The following is a 24,783-nucleotide window of genomic DNA, read 5'->3' on the forward strand; positions in this document are numbered from 1 at the left end:
TTTTCAAAGACAGAGGACAAAAGTTAGTTTGACTTCCTACTCGCCAGAAAGGGCGAGTAGGACCTAAAAATAGCTCGTCCTCATCTATTCTCCCTCGCAAATGCGAGCGGGCGAGTGGATTTGTCGAGCCCTGACATAATAACCAAAAAACCTTTGTAATAAAAAACCAGGAAGTAAAGTAGCCCTAAGCTACAAGAGCAAAAACTTCCACACTCATGACTATCATAGACATTTTGTATAGTGCAAACTGCAGCCAATCAGGCGACGCACCCACCAGAATGATCTCCACAGAGGCCCAGGCTCTCAGATTTTCTATTGCACGTTGTGTGAAGGGAGTCTCCCTGAGCTCTGCTCAGTACTTCATTTTTCTGACTGGATTTCTTCATCCAAGATGTCATCTACAAAAAAATCTCTCTTCAGGCCTTGTGAATCTTGTGGGAAGCTCCGGCTTTTTAAAGAAGATCCCCACAAAAAGTGCATCCACTAACTTTATCCTGATCATGAGGTGAGCAAGTGTAAAATCTGCAGGACCTTTCCTCAGAAGATCGTCAGAGACAGGGAAGGCTATAAAAGATTAAAGACCAGGATAATCCCTTATCTAAAGTGAGAAGTGTGGCTTCAGGGTCATCTGTATCCTCAAGAAAGAGGATGGCTGAGGAAAATCTATCTTCCACTGGGGCTAAGGTGTTTAGGAAAGTTCAGCCCTTCAAGGGCTCTAGCTTGCCTTCTGCAAAAAAGGCTTCTCCACCTTCTGGATTATCTGTATCGCCCCCTAAGGGGACTGGAAAGCCTTTGGCATCTTAGAGGCTTCCTGAGAAAGTTTTTCCTCAGAAGAAGAAGTCTACTTCGTTGACTGAGTTGTCGTCAGCTCCCTAGTCGTCGATTATCATCGTCGGCGCTACTTCAACATCGACAGTCACCTTCTCATCACCTATGCCTAAGAGGATTGACACCGAAGTTACGCGGTGAAATTGACGCCAGGACGAACCGAACAGTGATCCACGGAGAGATTTGTACACCCGTTTTAAGAAAACACGAGAATCAGCCAAGCGCCGCCCGCGTCTGTGTGCATACCTACGCTAGGAGCAGACACTCTTCACGCAACCTTTTCAGTTACTTTGGATGCGTTTATTCAGTCTCAAAACTACGAGTCCCAGACAACCCCTGAGTGTATTTAGCCGACAGCTCAACAACTGAATCAGCTCCCTTGTTCAACACTCCTCCGATTTGTTTGAGTAATTGACGCCTCTTGGGAATTGACTGAAACCACTTTGTGGAATAAGGTTTTCTTCTGGTCCTGATGAGAACCGGACAAAGGGTCCGGTTTGAAATGTGTCTACCTTTTTTTTGCTGTCGCCTGCGTTACAATTTAATTGTATTGTCTAATTTTCCTGCATGAAAGCATAATTTAATTTATATAGGCAGGTCGATATTGTCAATCATTTACAGGTCTGCCACATATCCCATGCTGTGTACAATGTTATGATTGTTCCAATTTACCACGCAGGGTCCATTATCTATTTCTATTTTTTGCACCACTGATCTTTAAGTGTTTTTGTGTGTGTGTGTGTGTGTGTGTGTGTGTGTGTGTGTGTGTGTGTGTGTTGTGAGTGTGAAGTGTATGAGGTTTCGAGTCAGGTAACGAATGTGAAGGAGGGTGTTCATAGTGAATTTTATTGCACTGTCATTTGTGTGTATACGTATGTTTTTGTTACATTAAATTTTGCTGTCGCACATATTTAATAAATGTTTTGTATTTTGCTGTCTTTGAAAAATTTTAAATAAATTACATTTGACGGATTCAATCCATCACAGGACTAATAATTCATGTTTCTAGTCTTTGGTTTAAGTCATCCAGTTCAGTTGGTCTCAGTATTGGCACTTGTTTTGGTTTGTTGATTAAGATGATAATGTCATAAGACTCTTCACCGTCAACGCTGGTCTCTGTTGTGGTAAGACCTATTTCGTCGACGAAGATAATGCCGCCCATCGTCGATGCTCCGTCGTCGATAACGAAGGGAGGTAAGATTCCGTTGACTAGTGCCCCGTCGACGAAGACTGGCTCGACGTCGGAGACCCCACCGTCGACGAAGGCAGGCTCGACGTCGAAAATCTCACCATCAAAGAAGACTGCCTCGTCGTAGACAGCTTCATCGTCGATGAAAAATGCCCCATCGAGGAAGACCTCGTCGACGAAGGCTACCTCGTTGTAGAAAACATAGTTGTTACACCATCTCTTAAGTTAACTGTCTCTTTTATCAACCTGTACTGAACTACAAGTATGGTCTTCCACACCATCTACGGCCTCTTTTGCCCAACCGATTAAGACACCTTCTCTACTTGAGAGACATGGCTCGTCATTACAAGCTATATCACCGCTTAAATTGCCTGACCAATTGCTAGATTCCGATGATGATGAGGAGCAATCTGATGTAGACGACATGTTCCTCACTGCTACAAAGTCCATCTGAATTGCTTATTAAATATCAAGAGGAAGATCCAGACGAAGAACAGTTCTCTCAATCTGTATGTCAAGCTCCTGCCACGGTGCCCTCAGCACAAATGCCCTTGGCCCTTCTTATTAATTTACAGTACATGTTAGAAAATTACTATTGTCCTTTCCCTCCATTGGAGTCGGCGGGATCTCTCCCATCCACTCCCATGCCTCAAGCCTCTGCATCCACTTTGAAATCTCCAAGACCACCTCCTCCAGCAATATCTCATCATTCTCAAGAAGTGAACACCACGGATGAGGATAGAAAGGAAGGAGAGGTGGATGACAAATCTAGTCTGTCGGAGTGGGATGACTACCAAATTCAAACACCTTCTGCTCCAGCTGCGGCTAATTCACCTCCAGTAGACATCGGAGGCTTCCATCTCCTGATGAAAAGAGCTACTGAAAGGTTCCTAATCCCAATGGAAACAAAGAAAGATGAGTGCTCTCTTTATGATTTTAAAGATCAGCCACAAAGGCAAGTCAAAACTATTCCCGTTATTGACTTCATATGAAAGGAAGGTTTAAAAATGATGGCGACACCCAATTCCCTTCCGGCTGTATTGCCCCGGTTAGACAAAAAGTACAAGGCACCGGACAACTCTCCTGCATGCCTAATAGGACAAACTAAGGCTAATTCGGTCATCGCTCAAGTGGAGCAAAGATGAGCCAGGAACCCCTCTTCACCTATTTCGGCTCCACCTGATCGAGATGGCAGGCGTTTGGATTCCATCGGAAAGAGGGTCTCCTTGATGGCAGCAACTACTGTACGAGCCGCAAACTCCCTAGCGTTATTAGGGACATACAACAGGCAAATGTGGTCTGACATCTCCCCCTATGTTGAGATGTTACCAGAACCTGCGAGATCTGAGGCAAGGCAGATATTGCGAGAAGGTGAACTTACTTCAGCAGAAATGATCGACGCAGCAGTAGACGTGGCGTCTACAGGTTTTAGACAGCTAGCGGGTGCGGCTGTGTTGAGGAGACAGGGATGGCTGAAGTCCACATCGTTTCGCCAAGAGGTCCAGACCAAAATAATGAACATGCCTTTTGATGGCGAGTTTCTTTTTGGCCAACATGTTGACGAGGCCCTACAGGCTATCAAAATGAACAATGAAACTTCTTTGGGTAGCCTGCAGTTTCACAAGTCGTCCTTTCGAGGGGCTAAAGGGCGTGGATCCTTTTCCAACAGAGGAAATTACAATCAGCAGAAGTCATATCCAACCTCTCAATCCAACCAGAGGTATCAGCCCTACAAACAACAGTCTTGCGGACAGCTGGATAATTCTTACACTCAGTCCAGAAGGAAGTACTCCTACAGTGGAAGAGATTCCAATAAAAAACAGTGAGATATGCCATCTGCCACCATCTCTACCCTCCCCCCAGTCACAAGTTAAAGGAAAAATATCCCGATTCTACTCAAATTGGTCCGCAATTACTACAGACAAGTGGGTCCTGGATATAGTGGCCAGAGGACACAATTTAGAATTCGCCAAAATTCCCCCAAATCCTCCTCCCAAAGGCCCACCTCCAGCTCATATCAAGGAGTTGTTCACCCAAATACAATCAATGATACAGAAGGGAGCGATCAAAAAAGTTCCTTACTTGCAAAAGGGAACAGGTTTTTACTCAAGATTTTTCTTCATAAGGAAAAAATCAGGGGAACAAATACTTAACATTCTGAAGGTCAACTTTTTTAACACTTCAAGATATCCACCTACTTCTTTCAATAGGAGATCACATGGACACCCTCGACTTTCAAGACGCTTATTTTCATGTGCCGATCCTCCGAAGACACAGAAAATTCTTACGCTTCAGAGTGGCTGGCAGGGATTTTCAGTTCAAAGTTCTCCCCTTTGGACTTCGGTCAGCGCCCCATGTTTTCACGAAGGTTATATCTCCGGTGGCAGCACATCTCTGCTTAGAGGGCATTCAAATCTTCCCATACTTGGACAATTGCCTTATGAAGGCTAATTCTTTTACAACAGCAAGCGCACATGTTCAAAGATGCCTGTCTCTATTCCAGTCTCTGGGTCTCTCCATCAACTTCGAAAAATCCCATCTCATTCCGTCTCAAAGAAAGTCATTCTTGGGAGCCACACTGGATACCCATCTCACTCAGGCTTTCGCCTCAAAAGAAAGGCAACACAAAATCTGCAAGATGGCTCGCCTACTGCAAGAAAAAGAATAAGTTTCAATTCGAATGTTCAAATCTTTCGTAGGGATGATCTCATCCTGCATCCCTCCAATTCCCAACTGTCGTCTCAGAATGAGACCTTTACAAGAGGAACTCAACCTCCAATGGTTGCAGGTTTCGGGGTCGTTCGACGACATCATTCGCATAACTCCTCGTATGAGTGAAGTCTTTCACTGGTGGACTCAGATAAAAAATTTGCAAGAGGGATGTGCATTCCTGACGGAGGTACCAAATTTTACCATCACCACAGATGCTACCCTCGAAGGATGGGGAGCACACCTTCAGGGAATGACTGTCAACGGAAAATGGAATGTGCAACAAAGGAAGTGGCGCATCAACCTCCTGGAGCTACGAGTTATATTCTAGGCCTTGAAATCCTTTCGAACAGTCATCCAAGGGTCCTTGGTACTAATTTGGACAGACAATACAACAAGTATGCATTATTTAAACAAACAAGGCGGTACAAAATCAGCCCTTCTCTCCCAGCAAGCCCAGGTAATTTGGGATTGGGCTCTGGGTCACAAGATCAATCTTTCAGCGGTCCATGTTCCAGGGATTTCCAATGTCCTAGCGGATTCTCTCAGCAGATCTGCAATATCCAATCATGAATGGGAGATCCACCAACCGATGTTGGACCGAGTCTTTCGGAAGTGGGGTCTCCCCAATCTGGACTGGACTCACTGTTATGGAGGATCAACCCGAAACTGAGCAGAGTCCAGAACCGCTCCGATGAAAAGGAGCATCTGCGAGGGAATAAGGTGCGACTTCAGTACGTTGATGGAAAACCCCAGCAAATGCAGGAGGTCGGCCAAAGTCTGGAGGTGGGAGACAACTGCCTGAGGCAAGCCCGCTTCAACAGCCAGTCGTCGAGATAGGGGAAGACTGTGACTCCTGATCTGCGCAGATGAGCTGCGACCACTGCCATCACTTTCGTGAACACCCAAGGGGCTCTGGTAAGGCCAAAAGGGAGCACAGTAAACTAAAAGTTCTCATGGCCTACTGAATCGCAGGTAGCGCCTGTGGGCAGGCAGGACAGGAATATGAAAATAGGCGTCCTGCAAGTCCAAAGCCACCATTCAGTCTTGCGGGTCCAGGGCAGACAAGACCTGAGCAAGTATGAGCATCTTGAACTTTTCCTTCCGGGGAAAGTGATTGGCGTGCCAAAGGTCAAAGATAGGATGCAGGCCCTTGTCCTTCTTAGGAAACAGAAAGTAGTGGGAATAACAATCGTGACCTACTTTTGTCGTTGGAACGCGCTTGATGGCCCCCATGGCCAAGAGGGCCACAACTTCCTGCTGGAGAAGTGCCAAGTGACCCCGGACATGGGGTGGTACGGAGGTGGCATGGCTGGAGGGGTTGTCTCGAAGGGGAGGGAGTAACCCCTTTGGACAATTTGCAGCACCCACTGCTGATGTCGCGCCCATGGCGGAGATGATGGTATTTTCATCCACCCACTGGTGTCTGATGGGCCTGAAAGGTCGGACTAGGAAGGTTTTGAAGTGGATGTTGTGGGTGTTTGAGCTGGACTGACCCTCCCCCTGGCCCCTGAACCGCCTCACCGGTTCCCACGTCCACGCTGAAGTTGCTGCTGCTGTGGCCTGTGCCTCTGCAAACACTTTGGGGGGTCCCTTCCGTGGCCACAAAAGGAGCGAAAAGCAGAAGGCAGAAGAGCCGAGCGGCCTACAGGCCCAAGGACTTGGCCGTAGCCTGGGAGTCCTTGAAGCACTCCAACGCACTATCTGCCTTATTGCCAAAAAGGCGAATGCCATCAAAGGGCATGTCCATCAGAGTGTTCTGGACATCCACTGAGAAGCCAGTTGTCCCCAACCAGGCGTGGCACTGAAGCACCACCGTCGTGGAAACTGACCTGCCCAGTGAGTCGGCGGTGTCCAGCCCACAATGTATGGTGAACTTTGCTGCGTCTCTCCTGGCCGCAACCGACTGGGAAAGAACTGCCTGGGCCTCCTCCGGGCAGTTGGGCAGCACTTGCGCAACCGTGTCCCACAGAGAGTTGATATGATGGCTCAAGAGGCATGCAGTGTTCACCCACCGCAGCCCTAAGCTGGCAAATGAAAACAGTTTCTTGCCAAGCTGATCCAGCTTCTTGGATTCCCTATCTGGAGATGTGGTAGGGAACGCACTCTGGGATGCAGAAGCTTGGACAACCAAGCTCTCAGGGGTAGGGTGTTGGGTAAGGAAGAGGGGGTCGCCCGGAGACGGGCGATGGCATCAGGCCACATTCCTGTCCACAGGAGCCCCTGTGTTGGGCCTGGATCAGGTGCCCAAAAGAACGTCAGATAGTGCTTCATTAAAAAGCAGCAAGGCCTCTGAAGACGTAGCTGCCGGTTGGAGCACTTCTGTCAGGAGGTTAGTCCTGACGGCCACCTTAGGGAGTTCGAGATGGAGAGCCTCGGCTGCCCTACGCAACACCACTGCGTAACTGGCTCAATCCTCCATAGCCACGGTAGGAGGAGACAGCATGCCAAGGTCAGGTGAGGTGTCAAGACCACTGGCATCCCCAATCCTCTGCCCAGTCCGGATCATAAGCACAGTGCTGTGCTAGAAGGTCCTCAGACCCCTTCCTCCGAAGTCTGTGGAACAGGCTCAAAATAAGGAGGATGAACACAGGGCACAAAAGGGCCGATCGGGCACTGTGTCTGGGTCGCGGCGAAAACCTGGGTACAACGTCGTCCCGAGAAGCGGGCGATGTCAGAAGCGGTGCCGGGGAGATTGGCGCCGGTGGAGGTGTCACTAGTTCAACCGGCGTCAATCGGTGTTCGATGCCGGATCCCTAGGGTCCTGCGGCGTCGGGGCTAGAGCCGCCGGTGATGGCAAAGCAGGAGCCCCAGTCAGGGGTCCGTGGGGCCCGCAGGCGCACCGGCGGGGCCAGACGGCCCAAAGAGTCGGGCCATGGCAGCAAGAAACCCTTGCACCTGAGCAGGTGTCGCCCCTGGACTCAGAAAGGGTAGGTAGACTGGTGGCGACATCTCAGGCTCCGCCGGAGCCGCGGGGTGGTGTCGCCCCTGGACTCAGAAAGGGTAGGTAGACTGGTGGCGACATCTCAGGCTCCGCCGGAGCCGCGGGGTGGCACCGCCCGCACCCTCAGGCACGACAGGAAGTAGAGGAGCGACAATGCTTTTTCGACTTCTTTTTGGAATGCTTTGACTTACCTGACCCAGAGTGCTTAGACTTCGATCCAGAAGAATGAGGACGGCTCCGTGACCGGTCCCTCGACCTTCCACGGGACCGGGACCTCAAGCGGCCCCTGAGCAGACTGCCAGGTTTCCAGCAACTTTCGGGACCACTCCTGCAAAGTGTTCGGCACCATGGCCGGGCAGTCGGGGCACAACTTGGGGTCAATGTCGCGCCCGAGGCAGTGGAGACACACGTGGTGGGGGTCGGTCACCGACATCATGCAATGACAGTCCCCGCAGTTCTTGAAATACCAGGAGTTGATCGACTCGAAAAGATGAGCTCAAAGGCCTCGAAAAGATCCGTCAAAAAATGACTGGGGGTACTTGCTCTTCCAGGATCGGAGCTTGCTGGCTCCGAAAAAGAAAGAACTGACGTAAGCGCGCGTGGGCGTGTCTAAGTAGCTCCAGCGACGTCATCCCGGTGCCAATGACGCATGCAGAGCCGCACGACGACGCCTAACCACACACAGGGGTACTGCTGTCCAAAAACTTTCCGGATCCAGTCTGATGCCTGGGGGTAATTCCAAGGTAAGGAATCTATCACTAAGTGTTTCTTTCAGATAAATTATAAATATTTTGTACTTGTTGATCTGCCGGCCCATTTATATAGTATAGTAATCATGTACTTTATTTGTATGCTTAGTTGATCAGAGGTGTTATCTATACTTTAACGCTGATGGCACCTGGTGGGGTAATCTTTGTTGACCTTCCCACAATTACCTTCTTTTCCATGGTTTACCCAACTAACACCTACCAACGGTGCACCTCATCTCTTCATAGCCTTGGTGTCATTCATTTAATTTTTTTTTCAAGTGCTACTCCTGCCTGTATATGGTGTCCGATATCGCTTTCTCTACCCTCCTCACCCCCTCACTCCAAAGATTCATACATAAATTGTATAGGAAATGAGGGCTACAGGATCTATGAGCTACTTATTATCGTCCTGGTTGGCACTGAATGTCAAGAATGCTTGGCCTGGAGTAACGGAGAATGCCAGAATTTAAAATGTAATGGAGTAGTTGTGGTTGCCTGCCCTAATAAAAAAATATTACCACACAAAGGCAGGCACTTTTTTTTAGCAACCTCCGAATACAAAAAAAACGATTGAGGGATTAAAAAATAGGTTTCTAAACCAATGCCTTGATGTTTGTGTTCAGCTGTTTGAAGCTGGTTGCTGTGCTATATTAGAGAACTTGTAATGTATACAAGTATCTCTATGACAAAATCATTAAGCCACTGAGCTACCTACATGACATACAAATCTGTGATCTTCATGGTAAATGCTGAGTTTGGCAGCAGGCACATTGACCCTCTTTGTTTGTGATGAGTCAAAACTTCCACTAGACAAAAATCAGACCTCTTCAGTGAGTATATCAATCACCAGAGTTAACGTGACATTTTTACTATTGCCTGAAAATTGCAGGCCAGGAGAAGAACTCTGCAGCATGTGCCTCTAACCGAATGATATTTTAACCCATTGACCGCGGTGCTAATTTTCCGCTATGCGGGAGAAATAATGAGTGGGTGTGGTTCAGACGGCCCCTGGCCATCCTTCGCACACGCCCACCGTAACGTCGGACGGCTGGGGGCCGTCCGATGCATCGAACGGGTTAAAGTGAAGTGCCCCTGAGCATGTGCCCAGTGCGGCGGCGCTGTCTGCACAACCCTGAAGCCGGCACTGGATCAATCTATTATTATTATTTAATTCTCTTATCTTGACAATCATAGACACCCCTGAGTAGGAGTCATGAACCCCCCAGGGTTCGCGGACTACTGGTTAAGAATCACTGATCTAATGAATAAAAATTAATATGAAGGAAAGATGTGCAATCTTGAAATGTGCCCAAGAACCTAAGAGTTTAAGAACAGTGGTGTTTGTACGGAACTGAATTTAGATTTAGTGCTACCCATAACATACTGCGATTTAGAAGGTATTTTGGAGAAAAAAATATTTCCTCAGCTCAGACTTACATTTGGAATAATTTTATAAAAATGGAGAGAAATTCAGTACATAACCACTAACTTTCTAATATTCTGTGTTCCCACACTTCCCCACAGGAAAGAGCTCAATTTGAAACATGGAGACATCCAGATCTTTCCATGGAATTTCAAACTTTCTGGGGATATGGAAAGCAGTAGTATTTGGTCCCATGAACAGCCAGCACTCACCAAACCCCCTTCCACCAAACATTTCTGAAAAACTAGACACCAGGGAAATCTAGGTGATGTGGCTTACATGGATCCCACAACGTTTTCTTATCCAAAATAACCTGAAAATATCAAATGTTGGCAGAAACAATTGATTTTCCTCATATTTTTGTGAGGGGAAGTTCCAAAATCTACAAGGATTAACAAAAGTTCCTACATCCCAGCATTCCTACATTTCTTATGCTAAAAGCAGCACCTTACTTCTGTGGGTGGGTCTATTGCCGGGCAAGAGGAACCGCTCAAAACGTGGATGTGTCAAGTTAGTGTAGTGAATATGTGGTATTCACATGGTTACAGTTTTGGTCTATGACTTGAAGTAGGCCAATCCACACATTTGGTTGGGTGGGGGTGGTACGGGAGTTAAGAAGGGTTGGGGGGGGAGGAGCCTAGCCCGCAACCATGATGGCCGCCTAATTCCTCGGCTCTGCCGACCCTCTCGCCTTTATCCCGTATTCCGCCTCATCCTGCCAGCGATCCTGATTTTAAGTGGCGTCATCGGAATCGGGAGGCGAACCCGGTTCCAACGGTGTGCTCTCCTGTACGATCCCTGCAGTGGAGGTGACGGGGGGCCCTCGCCTCCTCCTGGCGCTCCACAGCGGTGACCGGGTCTTTGTTCCCCGGGTGCGGCCGGGCCTGAACACAACAACAGCGGCCATTACAGGTGGGGCGGAGCCGGCCGGTGGAACGTAGCTGCCGCATTGTGTTCTCTTCAGCGAAAATCCTACCTTGTTCCGCTACCCGCAGGCTTTGTGAACCCCCGCTGAGAGAGAGATACAGTGAGTCGTCTCCCCAGCCCGTGGACGGCTCCGCTCGCTACTTTGTCTCCCTGAGCGCTGTGGTAGGCGTCATTTTAGTGATTGAGCATTCGGCACCTGAAGGTGAGGCCCCCGGGCTGCGGCTGAAGATACGGACGACTGTCCAAGCCACTTCGACACCGTGTGGGGTGTAGGAATGGAGTGTGCTGCCCCTGTGCCCCCGGACTGGCTGTGCTACGAGGAGTGCCGGCGGGGTAATCAGCTATCTGCTGGAGGTGCTGGCGGCCAGCTTCCAGGTCTGTTACACGTCTGTGCGCCCCGTGTGCAGGGGACTGCTGCGTCCTTTCTCCCTGAGGCACCCATGATGGTTAGCGATATTTTGGGCGCTCTAGGTACCCTGAGAGCTGCCCTATGTACTGCTGCCCGGGATTTGGGGGACCGCCTGGATGCGATTCTGTCTGAAGCACCCCTGACTGGATGTGGTTGCCCTCGAGTGCGGGACACTGCGCCACACCCTGTGTCTGACTACTGTGGTTTTTCTGCCCCGGTGAACACGGAAGCGTTGGGGGTGCGGGATTTTGCTACTGTTGAGGTGCCGGCTGAAACATCCTTGGAGAGATCTGATGTTCTTGCATCTGTGAAATGGCTGGGGACTCTTCTCCGGGCGCCATGTCTAGTGACTCCTTTGGGGACTACTGGCATAACTCATTATCTTATCCTGGAGCGGTTGCTACTGCTTGGGCCGGCCGACCTTGGAGGATCACTGCTGTGCGTTGCTTCTTCTTGTACCACTGCTAAATACATGGCTATGTGTCGGATAGACTTTGGTGGCCAGCGTCCTACTCTGATGTGGTCACCCCGTTCGCTTACTTCATCCAAGATGGCTACTATGCAGCTGGACTATGTCGCTGTACCGAACCGCAGGGGGCAAGGTTGAGGATGTCTCCTCTCTTTTCTGGATTGTTGTTGCTCGCACTGCTGGGATGATGATGGATAGCCGGGGGAATTGAGCATTGGTCTTATTTCGGTTATGGGGTCTGGGGATGGGCGGCCAGAAATGTACATGTTGGAAGTTTTGAGTATATATGTATGGCCCTCCTCCGGTTTTATATGCTTCCTTCTTTCTTTCTTTTCTTTCTGCGTCTGTATTTCGGGTATTCTTTATTGGGCGACAGGCACACTGCTAGGGGGGGGGTAGGCCGTAGCCTCTGCATGCGTGTAGGGTGGGGGGCAAGAGGGGGGGGGGGTTATTTTGTCCGTTTTAGTTTCTATGGGCCTTATTTTCCTTTTTTTTTTCTTTCTTATTCTTACACTCTTTCCTTTTCCTGTTTTTCTTCGGGTCAGTAGGGTGGTTCGGTGTGGGGTAGCGGTTGGCATGCACCGTGCTTTGTGATTGTTTCTCCTTTCGGATTATTACATTGCCGCCATTTTGATTATGCTCCTTCGGCTGGACTTTTCTGGTAAACATGGCCCACTCGTGCCCTTGGTGGACTGTATGGACTCTGATCCTTCCTAGTTCCTATACTTCACAATATAATTAAAAAAAAAAAAAAAAAATTAAAATGAACCTTAAATTCTCCTGTTTCTCGGTAGTGCGATACTAGTCAGTGCAACTCAAATTGATTGCTATATTTGTATTAAGGTACTACTGAGCTGCTGCATAACTTGCTACTTTGCTTCAAAGATGTCGAGGCCGGCCGGATGGTTGTAGGCCCGTACTTGTTTGCTGATACTGTGCAATAAAGGTTCCAAAAAATTAAAAAAAAAAAAAAAGAAGGGTTGGGGGGTGCCTTGGTATTTTTATCAGTTTAAGTGTGGGAATACATGCCGGAGATTTTGTTCACTTATAAGGGAAAATAATGCTTTTTGGCTCATACTTTGAGGTTTTCAGGGCATTCTAGGTAAGGACATATACTAGGTTCCATACAAGCCTAGAGTACACTAGATAACCCTGGGTTTCAGAAATGGCAGCTGTTGATAGGGTTTCCTGGGTGCCAGCGACCCAACAGCCTGAATAATGCCCGTCCTATTTTTGAAATAAAGTGAGGCAGATGGGGGTGGGAGGGGGGGGGGGGGCAAATCCCCAATTTCTACATCCCCCATGGCAGAAATACTGCCTGGTGCCCTTATAAGGATGGAGCCCAGTGTCAAGCAATCCTTGATCTCTAGTGAGCGGTTTGCTCTCTGGAATGGGTAGACTGGGTGTAAAGGCCCTAAATTACACCCTTACCAGGTTAGCGCTAAAACTGCAGGAGACCTCGATGGGATGAGCAATTGCCAACGCCCGGTTAATCTTTCTGCCTAGATTGCCATCTTTTGGTGATCTCCCAAGCAGGAATCCACTCCGGTGCAGCACTATTAGAAAACGGAGCAGCTCTTCTTCTCAATGGCACAGCTCTCATTCTGGCTGGTGATCTGGAAGCTAAGCTGTGCCCCCTGCCCTACAAATTATTCCCCATTCACTTTTTAGTATCACTCACACAAAAAAAAGGCTTCGGCTTCGGAGGAAGCTCCTTCCTAGTGGTCTGAGTTGGATGCTCTGAAAAGTAATCCCTCCAGTTACCTTAGTGAATGGACGATTGGTTCACATTCCCTGCAGCTGCACCGTGAAGGTAGGTTAGAACACATGCACTACCACAACAACGGTTGCCCTCGTGGAAAGCCGCTCTGACCCAAGTGGGCTCAAGTTGGTCAGCTCCTACCAAACAAATCGGATCGGCGATCCCTCCGACCTTGTGGTGCTAGCTCAACAGGTGCAAAAGGCTGATGAATTCATCAGAGCCAATGCTTGTAACAAGCTGACTGTTATTGCTGAGCAGATTCGTTTCTTGCAAGAACAGGCACGGAAGGTCCTGGAAGAGGCAAAAAGAGATGCTGATCTTCATCATGCTGCCTGTAATGTTGTGAAGAAACCAGGAAATACATATTACTTGTACAAGAGAGAAAGTGGACAGAGATATTTTTCAATCCTTTCACCTAAGGACTGGGGAGTTAGTTGCCCTCATGAGTTTCTTGGTGCCTTTAAGCTTCAGCATGACATGTCATGGACACCCTTTGAGAGCATTGACGAACGAGATGCAGAAATCAGCATCATTGACAAATTATTGAATCATCAGATCGCACTGCCCGAATGTGAAGAACCAAACTTCAAAGGAATTCTCAATTGAAGCTGATGGATGTATAACTTCGATATCCGGCTATATATTCAGCTTGTGATAGGTTATTTATCATAAAGTCTGACGTCTTACAACTTCACCCATTGATATATATCATGAAGAAAATAAGTTGATGTGTTTAATATGGCAACATAAAGAAGCTAACTGCAATAAAATACAAGTTTTTTCTGGAGTCCATATTTAACTATCTGTATCTAAATGTTCTTCAACAGAGATATCAATTTCTTGATTGGACCACTTTGTTCAATATGGTCTTGTGATTCAGAAGTAACATTTGGTCTCAAAAGTGTCCTCTCTCACATGCGCCCCTACACAATTTTTTACCAGGGGTGGAAGTGTTACTGTCAAAAATAAATATTGTAGCACATATGAAGATGTATGTTGCATACAATCAGAAATGTATTTACTATATTTTAGATTTTTTTAATAAAAGAATATATAAAAAAAAAAAAAAAAAAGAACACATGCACATTACGTTATCTGCACAAAAAGGTGTTATGTTTTTTTTTGTTTTTTTTTTAGACAATGTGCTCAGTATAAAGCTTCTGGGATGTAACCTCCTCTCTTTGTCAGGGTGTATTTCCAAGCAGAAAAACACTTCCTTGTGAAAAACAAAAATACGTCATGAAACAAATCTTGTGCCTACTCCCATTTCTAAACATGGTTAAAAATTTATGAACAGAGCAGGCCATTTCCAGCATTCACACTGAATTAACATGAAAATAATTCAAACGACATATGTGATACAGAAAATGGTGTGCACCAACGTAAGGGGAGCACTAATCAAATAACATTATGTTACTGTTTGAGTGTAACGTTTGCATGAATAACAATATTCTTTTTTTAAACGAAATACTTTTATGGTTCTTTATAGCCCACCCTTTTCCAAACTACAGAATAAGTTCTTGGATTCTGTTATGCAATTATTGTTACACTGAGAAAGGCGGCAGAGATATATCTGTCTGAATGAGTCCGAGTGTGAACTGAGCCACTAATAAACCCTTGTAGTAGTATGTATTCCTGTATCCTAAAAAAAACCTGTAATGAGATTTTTAATATTAGACCTTGCTTCATGTGAGCAGCTCTGATCACTGCATATTTTCAAGTTGCAAAAAAAATGCGGGCAGCCTGAACAGCGATGTAAAACTTGTAATTGGACAGTATATAACTTCCTCGAAGCAAGGGAGTGGTGTGAAACATCTAATACCTGGAATGCAATAATTACCATACTTATTATTAAGTACAGAAAGTAGCTGTCCAAACGTTTCTAGCTATTCAAAATTATTTTAAACTATATTAAAAATATACAGGTTTCATTCACAATATTGTTAAAATAATTCTAAAGAATGTACCCAACAACTAGTTACCTGGCTATGAAATGACCTGCAGATATCAGTTTCTCTGCAGCGCAAAAAAATTTGCGGTTTGCATTGACAGGGAAATGTGCACAAACTCAAAAACCTGGCTGCATGAAAAACAAGCATTTGCAATGCAATCGGTCTCGCCTTTCGGACCTTATATGTATTTAGCTATGCAGCACATTAGCCTGGGTACTGAAACATCTACTGTTCTTTAACATGGAGGGAAAGTAAGCACCAAACTGCGTGACATGCCAGGTATGGGAACACATGGAGAGAAATTTTGCCTTTCAGCAGGAAATGGTATAGTCCAAAACTCTGGTTTTAATATAAAATCAGGCCCTTTCGGTAGTCAGTTCACTGAAAATAGAAGATTTAAAATAATATTATTGTCTACGGGTGCTCGTGGAAGACAATTTCTATGGACTGGAATCTAGAGAATGCTAAAGTAATTCTGGTATTTTACTGACCTCTGCTGGTCGTTTTTTATCAAGAAAGTTAAATAGAGGCAGTTGCCAGAAAAAAAAGAAAGTCCCTCAGCAGAAATTCTGGCATTTTAGTTACCTCTACTGGTCGTTTTCTATCAAGACAGTTGAACAGAAAAAGTCCCTAAGCAGAAGCAGACAAGCCCTAGGGCTGATCTCCAGTGCCCACAAAGTACATACACATATAAGTATATACTAAAGTATATACATGAGATCTCGAATGCTGGACCTAAAATCTAGAAGGGAATCATGAAAAAAGTAAATACTCTTAGGTATGTAAATGAGGTAAAATATTCACATGGATTACCTTAGTAGTGTTTACAGTCATTGTTGAGAACTTGATCAGTGTTTTCCCTGTAAAGGGCATCAATATAAAAGCCTAGCAGGGGCCCTTTTAACCCTTTCCATGCTGATGACGAGCTGGGCTCGTCATGGCGTAGCCTCCTCGCACGCTGATGACGAGCCCAGCTCGTCACGTAAAGTGCGATTTACGAAAACTCAGCGCAGGAGCGGAATTCCGCTAGCGCGCATGGAGTTAAAAGTCCGTTTTTAATTACTTAAGAAGCCGAGACCCAGAAAATCCTGCTCCACTTAAAGACCAGGGAGCAAGTCAAGTAGAAATTAACAAGCTAATTACCTTTAGTAATGCTCTTTCTGATAGAGACTATCTAGGCGCATATGTCTCACCTTTTGAATATTCTCCAATTGTCAAATTGGATCCAGACACCTCTCAGCAGTACCTCTCCAAGCTGTAAGCGTAATGCCTATATAGGCGCCACTCTTGGATACAGACATTAGCTGCTTTTGAGACTGTCCAAGACGCAGAGCACCAAAAGCAAATTGATGCGACCAGTGTGCAGATTCCTAGACTTAGGATCTTATTAATGGATAGAAGCCAATCACAGAATTGGGAGATTGGGAGGGTCAGTGAGAAATCTGCAGATATGTCTCCATCAGAAAGATCATTAAAGCAGTACCTATTTGGAGGTGGGTCTGTAATGTCCTCAAACTGAAAAGGCCTTCAGGACCAAGCGGGCAATATACCCCTCTCAACGAACCAGACTGTCAAAACAGAAGTGCTTTGTGAACGTATGGAGGGATGCCTACATAGCCTCCTGTACACAAGGGGGTGGTGATGGACGGAGCATCTGAATCAAACACTCCATCCATCACCGTTCTTTAGCCCACTCTGCCACCCCAGTTCAGACATGGCTATATGCAAATCAGTCTGACCCTGTGCCTCATGGGAACAGTCCAGCCCGAACTGCCAAGCCATGTCTTCCCTGGACCGGATACAAGCTCCCGAGGACCGGTTTCTGGCATTCCAGCCGTCTTCACCACCCCCTTTTTCACCGCTTTTGGACGCCATAAGGGGGGCAGGGTATGCTCAGACGTGAGTCCCTTGCTCACTTTGCCACTGGATTCAAGCAAGCCGGGCTGAAGACGGCTGGAATGCCAGAAACTGGTCCTCGGAAGCTTGTATCCGGTCCAGGGAAGACATGGCTTGACAGTCCAACTGGAGCCAAGTAAGAACCTGCCAGCGATACTCCAGATGAAGGCCTCTCGGCTCCTTGGGGTCCAAAGACATGCTAGATAGAGTTATAAAGGATCTGAAGAGCCGGAAAATGACTGCGTGGGATGAGTCGACCTGTTGTGGAGTGGCAGATGGCACTGGAAACTCTGGTTGGGCTGGAACAAGCTGTGGGATCGACTCTTAAGTCAGGATACTCTGTGAATGAGACTGATAGTTAATGGTGCCAACCTCCTCCTGCTCAGGCAAACACGAGAGGGGGCAAAGTCCTGCTTCAAATTCTTGCATTTCTTTTTGGACTTAGCGGATAATTTCAAGCATGACAAAAACCAGTCTCTATATAGAGGCTTTCATGACTCCTGGTGTGAGAACAGGACCAAATCTTGGACCATGACTAGCATGTTCTCAGCAAGGAGTCTTCTTATGTTAGGAGATATAACGTTTTTGCAATCCCGGATGACCTTCGTGTTGGACACGCAGTCACCGTAGGCCTTGGAGTCGCGAATTGAGCCCAGACAACACAGGCACACCTGCTGGGGATCTGTCATAGACATTTGTTTGTGCACTCACTACAGGGCTTAAAATCTTTTGTACATTGAAGAAAATTTGGAAAATAGAAAGGTAAGTGTCTCTGAGAGATAAGAGAGAAGTCCGGATCCACGCCTGGTGTTACGGAAAAAAAGGAACTGACAGCGCTCTGGAATGCCGCCAATATAAGCTCCTCAGATCATTTCCAGAGCGAAAAGACGTCAGTACAGAGGTACTGCTGAAAAGGTTCAGGACACAGACTGATGCTTGGGTAACATTCAAAAGGTGAAGAATCTGCGGCTAGCAGTGCATCAGAAAGAAAGCGGATGGGACTAAACACTTACTGGATATTGAAGTAAGAATACCTGTAGAGAGGACATAGGAGGATAAAGAGGAAAGGGTGGGCTCCAGCATTGAGAAGCCCATGGAAGCCTATAGCAGTGAAACAGTTCCTTATTCATTGCAGTGCAAACATTCCAATAGCATTAGCGAGAGTGATCAGCACTGGACTGAGCGAAGCCATTTTTGACGGTCTCATGTCCATGGCTGAAAGGCTGGTCGGAAAAAACACAAACGTTTGAATTGGGTGGACCTAAAGCCTACTTACTGTAAATGTATTAGAAACATTAGATGTTTGTCAGCTGTGCTGACAAAAGTAAGACCAAAAAAGTGGAACCCTGAATGGAAGGAGGTTAAGATTACAAGTCAACCAATCAAACGGATGGTTGTGAAGCTATGGATCAAGGGAATGAAAAACGCAAGACAAGAATGGAAAGCTATAGCATGAGCAAGCAAATAGTCACAAAAGCCAATCAATGATCAAATATTCTGGCTGGGAGCATGATGGCCGCCTAGGACCTCAGCTCCGCGTAGCTAGCCTCCCAGCTCGCTGATCCTGTAGACGATCCTGGGACGATCCTTGTTTTGGAGTGAGCTGCCCGCTCGCTGTGGTGCAGCTGTGCTCCCAGCCGTTTCTCCGGTCCCGCTGCGGTAACGGGGGCCGGAGTTGCATCGAGTGGAAGTTACGGCCGAGGGGCGGATGAGCCCGGCGACCAGAGTGACGTTGGTGGCTGGAGAGTAATGGAATAACATCGGTGACGGCGACCGGAAGTGTCCGGACCGCCCCGCAGGCGAAGAAGAGGAGTGGGCCTATTATTCACCGGGGTGCTGGCCGTGGTGCTGACGGAGGTCCTGCTTATGGCTCCGGTCCCGGAGCGGTGCTGAGTGCGGAGCGGCGCCCGAGGAAAGGAGAAGAAGAGACAGAGCGTTTGACCCGGGACTGAGGGCCTGCTGCGGTGCCGACGGACCGGCCCGCTGCGGGGGTGCCATCGGGATTAACGCAGTTGGAGGTGCTAGTTTTTGCTCCTCTTTCCCCCCCCCCAAAAGTACTGTGGTAATACCTTCTGTGTGTGGCTGGAGGGCCCGGGCCGGCCCGCGATCAGTGACAAAGGGAACATCATTGCCGCCAAAGGTCGCCATCTGCTGGCTGGGAATCTGCGTGACTCTCCGGTCACGTGGTTGTGGTGGGGACCGGAGCTGCGGCGATAGCGAGCGGCGCCCTGGAGCGTGGAGAGCAATGAGGAGCACAGCTGCTGGGGGTTACGGCAGCGTGACCTCGCCGGCGGGCTGAAATTGTCGGATCTGACCACGGAGTGGCGTGGCAGAGTTCGGCAGGTTTGGAGGTGCCGCGGAGTGGGGGTGGCTTGGAGACGGCAACGCTGCTGGTGCTGGGTGCGATGGTCCGGCCCACATGCTAGGATTTGAAGAGGGAGAATCACGCCAGCTGGGCTGAATGCCACAAACATTGTTGCATTGGGTGGCCTGCATGACCTGGTCCTACTGTCGGCCCGCCACCAGATTGGTCAAGGTCATTACGACCCTGATACACCCCGATCAATCTGGCTTTATGCCACGTTGAAACACGGCCCTCAACTTGCGGAGGCTACATGGGATACTGGGTGGTTCCCACAAGATACTGGAGCTGGCAGTCTTGGTTTCCTTGGATGCCACTATGGCATTTGAGAGGGTTGAATGGACCTATCTCATTGCTGTTCTGGCCAAGTTGGGCTTTGGCCCGGTGTTTATCGGCTGGGTTCGACTGTTGTATGCCTCTCCATTGGCCAGAGTGATTGTAAGTAATTGTAGATGCGCGGATTTTGCCCTCGGTAGAGGCACGAGGCAGGGATGCCCGTTATCCCCTGGAGCCTCTGGCGGCAAGGGTCAGGTGGGAGCGGTCGATACGTGGCCTGCGGTGGACGCCTGAATGGGAAGACAAGATTTCGCTGTATGCGGATGATATTTTGCTACTAACCCCAAGCCATTTTTGGTGGATACTCCGGATTTGCCATTAACTGGTCAAAGTCGGTAGTGTTTGTTTTGTCGGGAGTGCCGCCTGTGATCCCTCAGTCATGCCCGATAAAGATTGAATATTTATTTATTTATTTATTTATAGAGTTTTGTATAGCGCGGACAAGACCCGTGGGTATCAGAGCGCTTAACAAGGAAAGAATAATATGTAAACATTATAGTAGCAGTAAATCAACAAAAAACATAATTATGAGGTAGAAGGTAATGTACTGTATAGACATGTTAGATATATACTTCCTAATGTCTGTGCAATTAGCAATTGGTGACGAACTAGGCTTAGCTTGTGTCGTGGTAATGGTACAAGCATGGAGAGGTAGAGTTATAAGGTAATTCAGTGCATATAAAGATAATATGGTTAAATAAATATAGTGAGGTAGCAGTTATATAGATTATGACTGTGAGATAGAGTATAAGTTCCCAGGTATGAGAGGAAGCAGTAACATGACAATCCTCGACTTGACCATGCAAAACAGACAGTTGTCAGCCATCAATTTTCCAAATTTTCGATGAGGGCCCCCTCTGGTAGCGTAAATGATCATCCCAGTAATCAGACGGATTCTCTATGTAGGGAATTTACTCATCAAGTGAGACTTAAGTTCCCGTTTGAATGTTACTGTGTTTTGAATTTTCCTGATGTTTGGAGGTAGTGAGTTCCAGATTCTGGGGGCAGCTCCGGAGAATGCTCTGTTGTAGGTCTTTATCTTGTGGAAAAAGGCTGGTCGCAATAGGAAGTCTTTTGTGCTTCTAGTTGGTCTGTTGCCTCCTGAAGGCATAAGTTTCTTGGCAAGGTATCTAGGCATGTTGTAGTGAACAGCTTTATGTGTAATACAGGCCATCTTCATTTGAATTCTGGCCTCGTAAGGCAGCCAGTTTAGAGCTTTCAGGTGAGGAGATATGTGATCGAATTTCTTCGTTCCAGAGATGAGTCTAGCCGCAGCGTTGAGGCAGGCTTTTAATGGAGCTGTGGAAGTTTTCGGTAGGCCAGCTAATGTGGTGCATCCGTATTCGATCCTCGAGATAACTAGAGATTGGATGGCCAGTTTTAGATCTGTTGCTGAGATAAAGGGTTTCATTTTTCTTAAGTAATTTAAGTGGAAGCGGGCGCTCTTGGCCATTGAGTTGATGTGTTCTTTCATGTTGAGGTTTTCATCTAGCGTGATTCCTAGTGATTTAGCTGAGGGTCGGGGTGCAATTTAGCGCCGTCACCAGTTTAGTCCATTCCTTAACTTCAGATTGGCTCTTAGTCGGAGAGATTAGCAGGAATTCTGTTTTCTGGGCGTTTAGTTTCAGATGGTTCGTTGTTAACCATCGCAAGGCTTCCATTAGAGTATGGTTTATTCGGTCGATGTCCTCAAGAGAGCTGATCTTCATGTAAATTTGCGTGTCATCTGCATACATATGATAGGATATCTGTGATTTTTGAAGGATCTCAGTGAGAGGTTCTACATACAAGTTGAATAGATCCGGGGATAACGTTGAGCCTTGTGGGACCCCGATTGTATTGGGGCTTGGGGAAGAGATTGCTTGATTAACCTGGAATCGCTGGGTCCTGTTCTTTAGAAAAGAGTTGAACCATTTCAGTACGTTTCCGGATACGCCCATCCTGTCTTGTAGCCTGGTCATTAGTACTTCGTGCTTTACCGTGTCAAATGCTGCTGACAGGTCGAGAAGAATCAGTAGGCATGTTTGATTTCGGTCTAGGGCCTGTAGGGCGTCATCGACAATATGCAGAATCGCAGTTTCAGTACTGTGCCCTGTTCTGAAACCTGATTGGCAGTCATCAAGTAGGGAGAACTTAGCGATGTGTTGGCTTAATTGGCCCTGTACACATTTCTCAATGAGTTTGGCCAGTAGAGGGATGTTAGTCACTGGTCGATAGTTATTTGGGTCTGTTGCATCGGCTGTTGGTTTTTTGATGATGGGCACTACCTGACCTGTTTTTAGACAGTCAGGGAGGATCCCTTGAGCCAGAGAGGCATTTACTATCTCAGTCCAGATTGGAATTAGAGTGTGGCTGATTTCTCTTACACACTTTCCCGGTAGAGGGTCTTGATAATGGTTGTTTGGTCTGAGTTCCATCAGCGTTTTGGTGATCTTTTCTTGGTCGTATAGTTCAAATGTGTCCCAGTTTGCGTTGTTTTTTGTTTGGAGACCTTCAGTTGACATATTGGCCTCTTTTTTCGGTGGGGGAAGGGTCATAAGGTTTGCTGCTGCCTTTGTGAGTTCAACTTCTAGCATTTTCGATTTTTCCGAGAAAAATGAGGAGAATTCTTCGCAACTTATGGGAGTATTTGTATTCTCTTGAACTGTTTTGGCTAGTTTATTTGACTGTTGTTTTAAGATCTGGAAGAGTTTTCGGGGTCTGTTTCTGGCATTGTCCAGTTCAGCTCTGAAAAATTCTTTTTTGGAGTCGATTATCTTTTTGTTATATTCTTTCCTTGTTTTTCTGAGGGCTTTCAGCTCAGGGGAAGAAGGATGTTGTCTCCATTTTCTTTCAGCCATTCTCAGTTTGCGCCTGTCCTCGTTAAGTGACTCGTTAAACCAAGGATTTTTTGGCTTCTCTGAGACTTTTTTCATTTTTTGGGGCATGATGTCATTAACGATATTACCGATCGAGGTTATGTAGTGATCCGTCAGCTCATTGACATTTTGCTTATTGTTGGGAGGCTTCAGGACATTCTCACACCTTTCAACCAGAAGTTCCATATTGGCTTCTTTTGTGTCTCGTATCAATTTCTTGAGCTTGCGTGGTTGCACGGTCTTTCCCTTTTTCATTGTCAGTATCATGAATGTTATGATGTGATGGTCCGACCAATCACATGGGTCTATAGCGAGGATTGATGTCTCTGTATTTCTTGAGATAATCCAGTCTAGGGTCGCTCCTTGTGTGTGCGTGGGTTGGTTGCATACTTGTGTAAGTTTTAGCTCATTAAGGAAGTCTTTAAGCAAGTTAACCAGTTTGTCATTGCCGTCATCCCAGTGGAGGTTAAAGTCACCTAGAAATATGTTAATAGCGTCAGAATTAGAGTTAGTTGTTATGATCTCTGTCAGTTGCTCTGTGAATTTTGCGTTTTCTCCTGGTGGGTGGTAGAATGCATGCAAGTTGCAGCTTTGATTATTTGGTGTTCTCACATTAACACCAAGGTATTCACAGGATTCTAGGGGGTCAGATTGGAATTGGCAGACCTCAATCTCTGAGCGGTGAATGCAAGCTATGCCTCCACCCACATTCCTTGGTCTGTCTAACCTGACGATGTTATATTGCGGTGGTATTAAAAGATCCATGGTAGGCGACGATGATTCATTGAGCCATGTTTCGGTGAGGATGGCCAAGTCAATTTCCTTGTTAATGATGAGGGCGGCTATGTAGGATATTGATAGGATTTAAATATCTTGGTATCTATATATCCTTAGACCCGAAGATGAGGTATGCTAATAATTTGGGGCCCGTTTTGGATCGATTTAGAAAGGATGTGGAGCGTTGGAGGGCTCCCCCCCTCTCGTTACTCGGGACGGCGGTATTATTCAAGAGGATCGCCTTACCTCTGTTTCTGTACATACTCCAAAACACAATGGATCCTGTGCCGCTCTCGTATTTTAAGGGGATTGAGACACTTCAACTGCAGCTTCTATGGGAAGGCAGGCCCCATATAGCTGTTGCCAAAGTAGTCCTCCCGCGGTACGATGGAGGCATCGGTCTCCCAGACTTGAGGAAATATTACTGGGCCTCGCACCTGGTGGCGTCGAACCACATGTTTTACGGGCCCCCTGGGGACCCAGGATATGCTATGGATCGTGGGCAAGCACCGGGTGGAGATATCATGAAAGCCTTGTACGCCAGACCTGGAAGGTTCGCGCTGACGGGCCAGACGGCGCACGCTGTTCGGATTTGGCACGCTTCAACCAGAAGTTTGGGGTGGCAGGGCAGATTGACGCTGCCTACCCTGCTGTTCTCTTCCGAGAAGCTGGGGAGCTTGTGGAGGTCTAAGGGGTTCGATAAATGGGACCTCATTGGAATCAGTCAGATTAAAGATGTGTGGGGGAAGGGCAGTGTGCAGACATTTGAATTCCTAAAACAACTGTACAGGCTGAATGATAATGAACACTTTCGATACCGACAGATTAGACATGCTCTTCTTACTCGCATATCCAGAGATGCGGAACTTCTGGAGGCTTCTCCGCTCGAGGACCGAGTGTTAGACGGGCAAATCCTGACCAAAATTATTTCCTTAATCTATAGGAAGCTTGTTAACAATATGGAGGACCCGTTGGGGAGTATTCGAGCAGCGTGGGTGGCAGATGGACTGGAATTGGATGATGAAGACTGGGTAGAGGCAGTCTCCTCCCCCAAAGTGGTTGCAATTGAGAGGAGGCTCCGACTGGTGCAGCTTAAGATCTTGCATAGGTCATATCTCGAGGGGCCTAGGTTAGTGCATATGGGGCGTGCGTCTAGCGGAGAATGTAGGAGGGTTGTGGGGAACTTGCCACTT

At 47.2% G+C, this 24,783-nt stretch overlaps 1 protein-coding gene and 1 pseudogene across 2 annotated transcripts in view; one reads left to right on the plus strand and one right to left on the minus strand.

Moving 5' to 3' along the window:
• Positions 1 to 24,783, minus strand: part of USP32 (ubiquitin specific peptidase 32) — a 1,504,025-nt gene that overhangs the window by 1,361,894 nt on the left and 117,348 nt on the right. The gene's annotated exons all lie outside the window — the stretch shown is intronic.
• Positions 6,114 to 14,413, plus strand: LOC147729956 (uncharacterized protein C1orf50 homolog pseudogene; annotated as a pseudogene).

Source organism: Lissotriton vulgaris, chromosome 2_1 (genome assembly GCF_964263255.1).
Source record: "Lissotriton vulgaris chromosome 2_1, aLisVul1.2, whole genome shotgun sequence".
NCBI classification, from domain to species: domain Eukaryota; kingdom Metazoa; phylum Chordata; class Amphibia; order Caudata; family Salamandridae; genus Lissotriton; species Lissotriton vulgaris.